The sequence below is a fragment of the Grus americana genome, chromosome 12 (assembly GCF_028858705.1).
Source record: "Grus americana isolate bGruAme1 chromosome 12, bGruAme1.mat, whole genome shotgun sequence".
In the NCBI taxonomy this organism is placed as follows: Eukaryota; Metazoa; Chordata; class Aves; order Gruiformes; family Gruidae; genus Grus; species Grus americana.
In genome coordinates, this window is record NC_072863.1 from 2,640,190 (window position 1) to 2,650,947 (window position 10,758).

Consider the following 10,758-nt stretch of genomic DNA (forward strand, 5'->3'; position numbering starts at 1 on the left):
ACCAGGGCTTTATCAAGAGATGTCCATGGACTTTAAACACACAAGAAATCAACCGTGTTTTACTATAATCACTCTTCGAGTAATTTAAAATCAGAATTACCCATGTGGCTTCTCTAAATAAAAAGTGCTCTGCTACCTACGAATCTGAATTCAAAACATGTCCGTGTGAAACGTTCAAAATACGAAATGCGGTTACAGCTCAGTCCTTGGTGGATGTTAGTCACCACTGCAAAATTATTGCACGCGTTATTTTAAAAGAAAAAAAGTGAAGGGTATAATAAGAACAGGGGTCAAAGCATTTCCAGACTTGCCAAGGGTTAGGTCTTGCCAACGGAGTGAAATATTTAAGCTTTAATGGAAAACTATAAATGTAAATATATATAAAATGAACCATAAAATGGGCTTCTTATGGAAATTCATGTCTCATAACAAGAACGGTACAAATATTTCATAACACGTCAAGCCCACGGTATATGTACATTCACGCTTTCCTCGCTCCTGGCACTATAACCACAAAAAAGGTAACTTAACAGCACTGGTAAGGGGAATTTTGCCATCCCGGGCTACAGAATCTCTACCTCAAGAACCTGGTTAAACCTGCAATCCCAGTCCATGAATGAGAACAACAGGAAAGTCGGGAAGACGGCATCAGAGAGCTCAGACCAGGAGGATCCCAAGCCAGAAGCCCTTAGTCTCAGCCATCCTTTCAAAACACGCCGGATAGATCACTGCACATCAAACTGCCATGTGATTTGGTTTCTAAAACAACATCTCACTCTGCTGTGGAAGAAATTTAGTCCTTATTCCTCTTTAATATTCATAAGGTATGGAGCTACATTAACAGCTAAGTTTTAATTTCAGAAACATTCTGACATTTACAGAGAACAGAGTCCAGCCCTGGTTTCACACTGGGGTTTTGGGTTTTTTTTTTTTCCATTATCGCTGTTATTACTGGTATTAGTATCACTGTAGAAGTGATTAAAAGGTCCTGCACATCGTATTAAAACAGTCTAGATCCACTCCCCTCTTCAGCATCAGGATACATTCTGCTGGTTTATAAACAAGAATAATCTTTCTGGAAATGAAATCTGAAGTATTGCCTCTTCCCCTCTTCCTTCTGAAATAGGAGGACCTTTGTGTGAAAATTGTCTGTGAGAATTATTCTGAATTAGTTGGACCAGAGGCAAAAATATTTACTATTTCATGCCGAACGCTCCCCAGATCCGCTCAGAAAATGTGAAAATAATAAAAGAGCAGTAACAAGCCAAATCTTCAAAATTCTCAGGGAAGCCAAGGAGAGAGATCCCTCATGGAAGTCAACAGCATTAGTCCCCACATCTATTTTCAGGTGATCATTTGCTGCGGCGCAGGCACACAAGGCTTATGATTTTACAGAAAGGGCTGTTTTAGCTGCAATTTTGGAAAAATGTGTTTTTGTTTACTGAGATAGCCTGGCAGTTTAACTACGTATGTTTGTGCATCAGACCTCTTTTCCATATTCTTCACCAAATAGAAATTCAAAAGAGTCTTAGGCTTAGATTAAATGCTTTCAAAAATCAATTCTAGGCTGGCATAGAAGTTAACCAGTCTGACCTTGTGATTACAGACTAAACACTTCCTTTAGGAAACAAAGTGGAAGAATATTTTATGTTTCAATGATTGTTTGAGATAGTACCACCACATATAAAAATGAGAAACCATGGCAATATTTAAGGAAGTTTATCTACAGATAATTGCATGAGGCATTAAAATAGAACTCATGCAGGGGGCTGGGACATCATAGTATTAAAATACATTAACAAAAGGCAGTATCCAGTCTACAACTCATCCAAACTGTAACAATCACTTTGAATTTCATGTAGCATTGCAAAAAAGAGAATCATATAACCTAGTTCCTACCTGATTACTCCGATTTTTTTACCTCTGGAACCTTAATATTAAGATACACGATGGCCAAGAAAGCAGTAGTAAGATATGTACTTATCCTAATGGCTACAGAGCATCTTCCAAACTACCTTGGGAATGATGCAAACCAGTTGCCAAAAATACTTCTTCGGTTCCATATTCCTGAGGATGGAGTGCATATTTAATGCCCAAGTCCTAATGCGCCTTGCAACAGCGTTTTATTTTTTTTTTTCATTCTTACTAGTGTCAATAGCAGTGTAACACCAGAGCCTTCAAATAAACGTTTGCATTAGCTTGATCATGTAAGTATGCTACCTGGTAATTAAATCCAGTTTGTATTTTTAAAGCGGTATTCTGCATAGAGCCAAACCGTATTGTATTTGCATCCACCATCTCTCAGTTCTGGGAAATCCATAAATTCATTTGTCAAAGGTAAAAATACTTACGCAAAATTCCTTCTAAATCTTTTGAAACGGTTTGTTCAAACTCTTGACATAGCGTTTTGCTCTAAACAAATTTCTAGACAACCCTGTGATTTTCCATCTCTGAAAATATACTGTTTCCCCTCTGTGAAACTAGAACAGAGGGTCTGAGAGAAAGGAAATTATTAAGCATTCTAGTGGGTTTTTTCCAACAAAAACTAAGATAGAGGTCAATGAATAAGTATGTGCAGGCTGGAACTTAAATCCTCTGGGGTGACTGTAGGCTAATTAATAATTAATGCCAGAGACATGGTGTTTGAAATGCAGATGTGATAACTGGAGGCCTGGCAAAGCTGTTCAGAGGAAGCAGATTTGGATGCTATAGGGAATAGGCACTCCCTTGCCGGCTGGCTCTGAAAGCAGACCTGGGTGCAAAGCAGGGCCTATGGTTTAGATTATATTCCCCTCAGCTGTTAATTACCTGAACCTACTTTGAAGTTTTTCTCTTTTTATCCTCTGCATGAAAAGAGATTGGTTCAGCCAAGGGACTTGAAAAAATGATCAAATACACGGAGTAGAGGAGGGGAATAGAACTTCAGATATAAAAAAGATAAGGAAGAAAAACACTCAGGGAAACATACAGGAACGCATTAGGAAGTGCATGAGTGTGGCTCCGTGTTTAAAGCGAGTTGTGCCGCTCTAAGTTATTTCAGCCATTAAGCAAACCCCCGCGCGTTTTACGAACAGATTTGTTAAAAGGAATCTCTCACTGTATGTATAGAGTTTACATTAATTATTTGATGAAAGTACCATAGGTGATTTCCTATGCTATTTTTAATTCAATAAAGTCATTTAAACCTCCTTATGTTTGGGGCTATTTAATGAGGTGCACAACATTAACAGAATCACCAATGAGCTGTTACTGCAAGTATTAAGATTTTTGCAAAACCCACTCATTTTCGCGAAGGGGAGAGACAGGCACAGCTTGGGTTCCTCACTGCCACCGAAAGGAAGGGGGGGGGGGGCAGGTGCCTCTCAGCTTCCGTGGGGGGACCCGAGGGCCAATGAACCATTTTCACAGCAAGTGGGGAGCGAGGTGACACGCCGGGCCCCGGTGCAGGCAGGGATGGGGCGGCAGGGCTGATGGGGATGAAGGCAGGGGGGGATGCCGCCCGCACCCCCGGGGACGGGAAGCGTTTGGGGACCGCACAAACACCCTCCCAGCGCAGGGAAACACCCCATTTCCAAAAAGCGAGGGGGGAGGGGGGAATACCTCTTGCAATATCGCCATCAGAGCGAAAGGCAGCCCCAGGGTTAGCGGGGACGGCCGGGGCCGGTCCCCCCCGGAGCGCCCCGGGGACGGTGCGGGCTCCCCGGGGATGGCGGGCGGCAGCCGGCCCCGCTCAACCGGAGCCGGCCGGGTCCCTGCGGCAGGAGGGGGCTCCCAAATCGCCTCACCCGTTTTCGCTTTGCAGTGACAGATCGTTCCCTTTTCAAAGCGTCTCCAGAGTCTCTTTTTTTGACGCTCTTCCCCACTCGTTAGAGCCTGTCCGTTCAAAGGCTTCCCCGGCTAAACTTCCCAGCAACTTCACTAAAGCCCTTTGAAACATGGGGGGGGGGGGGGGGGGATTTTTTTTTTTTTTTGGCTCTTCCCTTTTTTTTTTTTTTCTCTCCTCTGGAGTACAGCAAGGTGAAGCAATCTCTCGTGAACTCAGGGCTGGCTGTGTTTAAAAATTAATTTGAAATGTCTGTCTTCAAGGCGCAGGCGTCTCACATTTAAGCCTATCACCTTGGCATCTCGGCACAGCTGCTCTTCCTGCTGATGCGGAAAACCTCTGCATCCCTCCTCGTCCGAAACCAAATATATATATATATATATTTTTTTTTTTTTCCTTCCCCAATTTCTCTTTCCAAGCACCATCTTTCACCGTGACGTAAGGGAAACACGCAGCTGTATGACAGCCTAACGCATAGCTATACACCTGCAGGATGTTCTCGCTCCTTTGTGGGGGTAATTCGCAATGTCGCCCGGTTATCCAGTCGTGTGTTGTTTACCTACAGCTAAACAAAGCTGCCAGGTGAAGATGAGGACTCCGTCCCGGGGCGGGGACCGCCTTGATCTTCCCCAAAACGGGCGTGGGAAGCGCATCGGTGTTCGCGTCACGGGCGTGGGGTGCCCCAGGGAGAGCCACGCCTGGGAGGGAGAGTGGCTTTTAATGAAATCATAACATTCAAACAGTTTTCTATTAAATCCTGCTAATTTTCTAGGTGAAGGCTGTGAAGTGAATGTGAGGAAGCATTAAAAGGGAATTGAATTTGCATTCCTTATGCTACAGGCACATGTTTACATGACCTTTAAAACAGAATTAAAGCTGTATCATCAGCAGCTGTAGGCAATTCACATTACTAAGGCAATCAAATCAGAAGGCTAAACTAACTATAAAACATAAATTAAACTGATAGAGAATCATCCTAATTCACTAGGTTTACTTGCAATTTACTTATCCGCTACTAGTAATTTCTAAACAGTTTGGAGAAGAAGCAAATAGAAAATACTTGAACGTGGCACTTAAAAAAAAAAAAAAAAAGTGGTGTCCGAGGGGAGAGCCGGCTCTCCCGGGGGCTCTTCATTAGCGAGAGCGGGACTAACGGCCCGGGCACGGTCCCGTCCCCCCCCCCCCCCCGGCCGCCCCGGCGGGGGAGCGTTCCCGGGGGTCCGCGAAGGGCCTACAAGCCGGTACCTGCAACGGCTGCATCGCTTAAACCCCCAGCTTTGCTGGGTTGGCTCAAAGCTCCCGGAGTCCCCTCGCTCTCCAGAGGAGCCTCATGGACGCCGTTTATTTTCTAAAATATGAAATAACTCCATGTCCAATAGAGTCCGCGTCGCGCCGTTCCCTTCTGCCCTCCTCTGCCACCCCCAAGAGGGACACTTTCCAATGTCTGAAGCATGATTAAATAAAAAAAAAAAAATGGATACTGCCGGTGATTTCATTAAAAGTTTGCAGAGTGCATTTCCCGGGCGGAGCAGGGACGGCGGCCGGCACCGGGCAGCCCCTGCCCTGCTGCCCCAGCAAGGCCCGGCCGCAGCCGCCTCCCTCCCCCCGAGCATCCCCGACTTTGATTTATTCCTATTTATTTCTTGCAGGCGGCGCAGCCGAGGGGCTGCCTCTCCCCCTTTGACGGCGACTCTCCCGTGTGCGCTTCCATTTGTCCTGGGGATCGCGCTGATTTATTGCCCGCCCGCCTTTCCATGAACTTCTCCCCCGCTCCCCACGCAGCCCCCGCGGTACTCGGGACTCCCCGCGGCTCCTCTGCCCCGGGGAAAGCAAAGAGTGGAAGGTCCGGGGAAGGGGGGGTGCAGCCTCCAGCGGCTTTAACCGGTGGGACGCGGGGGAGGGAGGGGAGAAGAGGTGCCAGGAGATGCCAGGGGCCTTCGCACGCTGAGGGAGAAGCGGCTGGAGACGGTTCAGCCCCAGCAGCTTCTTCCTGCGGGGGCCGGGGTTACTGCTGCGGGGAGTGGGGGGACGGTGCAACCGAGGCAGATCCAAGTGCAGGGAGGGGAGTACCGACCGGGGGGGTCCCCCGCTCCGGCATCACCTGGAGGCCCGTCCCGGCTCGGTGGATGGAGGGGGGGTGGTGGCGGGAGGCATCCCCAGCCTGCGGGGCAGGGGGCTCGGGCTTCCCGGGGGGGCTGGGGGCCGAGCTCACGCGTGGGCAAAGCTTTTGTCTGCTGCGCGGACCCCGCCGAGACGCCCTGCGCGCAGCCAGGCGCAAGTTCTGACACTCGCGGACCCACGCGAGAGCCCAGCGGCGAGGAAACGGGGCTGTCGCAAAGCATCCACCTGCACAGGCACGGTCCCGTGTGACTAAGCGAAACCTAAACTGCCTCGTGTCCCTTCGCGCTTTCTTGCATCGCCCACGCGCGATTCACGAAGGAAACATCTTTTAGTAACACAGCCTGGCCTGAAAGTTCAGCTTTTATAACAGCTTCGATTGGCGCGACCTGAATGAAACGAGGAGTAAACTTTCCACCAAGCCGTAAACATTTCGCCTGTGAGAAAACAAAGGATTAGCAGCACCATCTACGTATTTATAAATGTAAATCTAGGAATGACGAGGCGCTTCAAAGCGCAAGAGAGGTTTAGATCCCTCTGCGGAATCAGGAGCATCACTGGATGCTTTGCACGCTGAATGACAAAGCTGGAAAAAAGGTATAGTTTAAATAAAAAATAACAAAAAAATCACATTGAAATTGTTCAGTAAGCTAACAAACAACAATGTAGGTATTTGTCATCCAAGGAACAGAGCTATTTGTCTTCAATGTCTCATTAGTCAACAGAGGTTAAATAGCATGCCATTTAGTGCGTTTTCAAATCCAACCCACTTTCCTTTAAATACGTCTGAGCAGAAATCTGTCCGTTCGGGACTGTATTTGAATTATTTCTAAAACACAGGCAGGATGGCCTCTGATTTGGAATGGGAGCTGGATCCCGTCCCCCCAGCACACAGGGGCTGCCGTTGTCCATCGCTAACCGCATCGCCCCTGTTTGCTGGGCGTGAACACACTTGGCAAAAAACCCCACCAAAAACAAAACCAAAAAACCCAAACCAAAAACACCCCCCAAAAAACCCAAACCAACACGGGATTTCGGTGCGGGATGAAACAAGCGCCTTGTTGTCATCACGCCTGTTTGAATGGCACGGTGAGGAAAGTGCCTACGTAAAAGGGAAGTGATCCGCATTGTTGTGCAGATCTATTAACTCCTAACGTGACCTTAAAAACTGGCATGCACTTCAGTCACCGCCCGAGAAAGGGACCGGCCGCCTGCGAGGACCCTGTGCCGGAGCCCCCCTCGCCCGGGCTCCCTCTCGCCATCCATATTTCTCCATTAAGCACAACAAGACCCAACGTTTCAATACGTGGATTTAATAAACGGCAAGACCAATCCCACGGTAAAAATGTGCACTTTGGAAAGACTTCCCGGAATATTTTCTTTTTTTTTTTTTTCTTCCTGCTCTCGACTGCAAATCAACCAAATGTTCGAGACAATACCTGCTACAAACCAACCCAGCTAAAAAAAAATAACAGTGACCTGAACATGACGTGGTAGTCCACAAATGAACGACATTTTTTTTTCCCCCAGCAAGTACATTTTTCAAATATTAACAACGTGGAAAAAAAAAATATAATAATCACAATAATAGGCGATTCGAGCAGAGGAGCGAGGAGTCGCCCAAAACGCTTTGGAAACCGCAGCAGTTAGAATACAAATGCTATTTACCTTGTGATTTTCTCTGCCCGGGACTGGCTTTATTGTCCCTCCCTAGCCTTTCTCCGGGCGCAGGACCAGCCCAGCCGCAGCAACGCTCCCTCCGTGCCGGGCTTATCACTAACGGGCTGGTGCTCGGAGAGATTTGGGGGGGGCTGCATTCATTCTTACATTAGGACTATTTTAATTTGCAATCTGTCAGTCCATCTCCTGGCTGTGGCTCTGAGATGGCAGTGTGGCTGTGGCTCTCCCTCCTCTCTCTCCCTGCACAGCGTTTACTCACGTTCAAGAGCAGCCAACAGAGACCAAAAAAAAAAAAAAAAAAAAAAAAAAGGAACTAATTGAGCTTGTGTCGGTATTGGCTAATTTCTGCTAATACTCTGTAAATTCCTCTTTTCCTCCTAACCTTCCCCCATGCAGGTTAGGCTTTCACAAAGCATCTCCGCAGATCCAGGAGCCAGTTTCTCAGCCCTGCTCGCTGAGCTGATGGGTGGCTGGGCTTCAGTGTTAGCACCAGAGAGCCTCGATGTACACAATGAAAACCTTAACTCCTGGCTTCAGAAACGGTTAAATTGCCCTTTCCCAACCCCCACCCCCGTTATGATTGACTCTGTTTTTAAATTTGCACTTGTTCCCACCAAGCGCAATCTAACTCGTCCTGTCTCTAAAGTGAACTTGTGTTGAAGGTGAAGTTTTCAATATAGAGGTCATGACACCGAGCCACAGCTTACCGCTCCGAGCTTCATGCTGTATTAAACACAATCAAAACGAACCCCTTTTAGACCTTTTTTTTTTTTCTCCCCCTCCCGCAGATGAACAATGAGGGGGAAAAAAAAAAAAGTCTCTAAAAATATAATAAAATCAGCTCTGCCACGATGATAAACCCATTCCTCCCGCTTCTGGGCTCGCTCTCTCCGAAGTCCCTAGCCATAGAGAGGCGCCTATAGAACCGCTTAGAAACACAAACACGCACGCACAGACGCACCCCGCGTTTTAGTTATAGCTCTTAAAGGGGAATCTGTGGGTTTGGTGCCGGGGAGAGCCATCCCTGCCCCGCCGCAGATGCGCCCGCCGCCGGGGAGCAGCGCTGCCACCGCCCCGCGGGCTCCACTCGTGGGTACCGCTGCCGCTGCTGCCGCCTGCCCGCTGCCCACGAAGGGGATGGGACGTCTGAGCCACGCACCCGGGTGACCCCCAGAAACTCTCGGTCCCGCCTGTGCCTCCGCCGGGCGAGGGGGACTCGACACAATTACAGCTCCTTCACTTCAAAGCGGGGTTTTTCTCTATAGCGACTTCTAGCTGCCCCAAGACGGTAGGCTGCCTTCAGCTATTGTGCGATCTTTTTCGTGCCAAAGATTTAGCAGGAAAGGGGAAAAAAAAAAAAAAAGAAAAAAAAAAAAGATGTTAAAGCGAGTTATTTGTTGGGGAAAAGCGGGTCCCTCGAGTGCGGAGGCACCCGGAGCCAGAGGGCTGGAGCGCACGGTCCAAACCCAGAAACTTTTTTTTTTAAACTTTAATGGATTTCAGTCTATGAAAAATAAGTTACAAATTCTTGCAACAGTAGCTTTGCATGTACTTATTTTTCTCCCATGTCCAGACGGGGTCGTCTATTGAATAAGGCTCTTTTATTCTGCATGGGGCAGGGGATTTGTGGCCATGGTCCCCCTTTTATTCCTCTCTCTATGGAAACCCAGATCATGGGGAGAAATATGCGAGGCTGAATAAAGAAAAGCAGCAGAAAGGACCGCTTGAGAGCGGCATCTGTTACACTTGGGAAGTTAGACTGACAGGAAAGAGCTAAAGAAACCCTCTCCAGCAGATTAGTTAGAACAGCAAGAAGATTTAACTATATGCAGATAAAAACACTTTAAAATACACCATACTCTCCTATAGGCGAGATGAGAGTCTCCTCCGTCAGGAGCGGAGTGCCGCGGAGCCGGGCTCTGCCTTAGATACATTTGCAACAAATAGTAAAATAGGACGTTCGGGGGTTTATTTCCCTGCTAGAGACTCTGCCTTAATTAAACGGCGGATCTGAACATCTATTTTCACGGGCAATGGGATTTGAAAAATAGTTTCGGAAGTTAAAGTGCAAATTAATTTTAAATAATTTAGTTACGTTTTTATACAGTGCGGATTTTTTTTTTTTATTCCGCGGGCTCCGGTGATATGTATTTCGAGAAGCTTGTGAAGGCGGAGAGAGGGGGAAAAAAAAAGGAAAGAAAGGGGAAGAAAAAAAAAAAAAAGAGAGAGCTGCTAATATAACTCTTTCTCTGCCCTCCCCGCCTTCCCCCGCGCCTCCGGCGGGCTCGGCCGCGGTGCTGAACGCCGCTGCTCCGCTCGCAGACCTCGCCGGCAGAAACGGAGCTCTCGCCGAGACATTTTTCATCTCCTGACCTCCCCGCTGACCCCCCCCCCCCGCTCCCCACCGCCTCTCGCACACACACCGCCCCCCCCCCCCCCCCCACTACCTGCAAACTTTATTTATTTTATTTTATTTTATTTTTTAATTTTCCAAGTTGCCCCCGGGGCTGCGGCAGGCGCGGAGCGGGCGCGGGTGCGCAGCGCAGCGGCCGCCCGCCGGGAACGCGCCCCGGGGACCCGCAGCCTCCCCGATATATCGCGATCTGCCTCCAGCCACGCACCCCGCTCTGCTCTCTGACGGGCAGCCCTGCCTTTGCCCCCTCTCCCACGCTGCGCCCTGCCCGAGCCCCGGCGAGAAATTATTGTGATTATTATTATTATAATGAGGAAAGCGATGCTACCCGGCTATAAAGGAATCAGAGGAGCGCTCTCACCTTATTTATATCTATTTTCTCATTTTCTTGAATTTTCTTCAGATCTGTCTTCTCAGAGAAACTAATGCCTTAATGACTTTCTGGTAGCTGCAAGCCTTCTTTTATTTCTGCTAAATATATGAAAATGTATGCAAATTTAAATCAAGCTTAACCTAGGAGCTCTTGCAATATATTTAATGGAATTTCAAACCAATAAGGGAACTCTGATGCAGTCTTCTGTAAGTGCAAATATAATTACGCAGCTAGGTTACCTCCAAAATTATGCAGGGAAAGGTCATTTTTTAACTCGGGAGCGGTTCGGAGGTACGAGGGGTTTGGCTCTCCCCGCCGGAGCCCCGCCACCGCCGCCGAGGGGCCCCGCTC

At 47.9% G+C, this 10,758-nt stretch overlaps 1 long non-coding RNA gene across 4 annotated transcripts in view; it reads right to left on the minus strand.

The window, feature by feature from the left end:
• The window catches only part of LOC129211956 (uncharacterized), an 89,080-nt gene extending 78,611 nt beyond the window's left edge, over positions 1-10,469 (minus strand). Inside the window, exon 1 of one of the 4 annotated variants that reach the window (XR_008579028.1) lies at positions 10,396-10,469. This is a non-coding gene — a long non-coding RNA (uncharacterized LOC129211956). Of the gene's footprint in view, positions 1-7,609; positions 7,883-10,395 lie in introns of those variants that run through there. The other 3 variants (XR_008579020.1, XR_008579026.1, XR_008579021.1) reach the window with 3 other exon arrangements.
• Between the last annotated feature and the right edge of the window lie 289 nt (positions 10,470-10,758).